The sequence below is a fragment of the Ranitomeya imitator genome, chromosome 2 (assembly GCF_032444005.1).
Source record: "Ranitomeya imitator isolate aRanImi1 chromosome 2, aRanImi1.pri, whole genome shotgun sequence".
Classification (NCBI taxonomy): domain Eukaryota; kingdom Metazoa; phylum Chordata; class Amphibia; order Anura; family Dendrobatidae; genus Ranitomeya; species Ranitomeya imitator.
In genome coordinates, this window is record NC_091283.1 from 215,962,058 (window position 1) to 215,963,009 (window position 952).

The window sequence follows — 952 nt, forward strand, 5'->3', positions numbered from 1 at the left end:
TGCGCAGGGTGGCTATAATCACCACTCTCAGCACTGTTCACTAGACTGTAAGCCGTGACTGTAAGCATTCCTCAACACTTTATTGACAGCTCGCTCTGCACAGATGTGCTGCAGAGTTGGCTGTCAGAGTGTCGGGGCGTGCTTACAGCCACGGCTCACAGTATAGTGTGCAGTACTGAGAGCGGTGACTATAGCCTCTCCATGGACTACCTCATCACTGAATGATGGTGGCTCCCGGGAGGGAATAAGGTCTCTTTCTTCCAGTAGCTTCCAGTTTGGCTGTCAGACAGTATTGTAACGCTATTTACCAGCAGATTGACCCTATATCGGTAGGCAAATTGCATTTTCTGAAAGGACAGGTTCCCTTTAAGCCCCATACATATTAGATGGCTGTTTGGATGAACAATGTTTTGGTCAATCGTTCGGCAGGCAGCAATCAATGTTTAGTTAACTCTAGAATAACCCTATATCTGCAGTTTAATAGCATTTTCCATGGTGACAGGATCCCTTTTAAGTAATTGAATCTCATTTCTTAATAAGCAATAGCTAAGTAAATATAATGTAAACCTACAGGAGGGGGAAGTACTGTCAAAAGCAAAGGTCGTAAGAAAATAGTCTTAGGTCACATATAGCTATTTCCACATTTGTGAACCTCAGAGTCTGACTAGGAGTATGTTCTTCCCAGCAAGCAATATATATATCCTCTGGATAGGTGGCAACTTGTAGACCAGTGGGGGTCTAAATACCGGGACTCTGAGAACTTGGCTTATGAACGCCACTGGTGCATTCCCTGTCCATGGGACAACCGGAGAGGGAGTCCAGTGCTCTGTGGATAGATGGTGCAATGTTGGGAATGACCCTTTGCAGGTCTTCAAAGCTATAGAAATATTGGTGGAAAATGGACATGTGCAATATTTCCTCCTGTTTCTGTTATTGAACGTAGGGAATGATC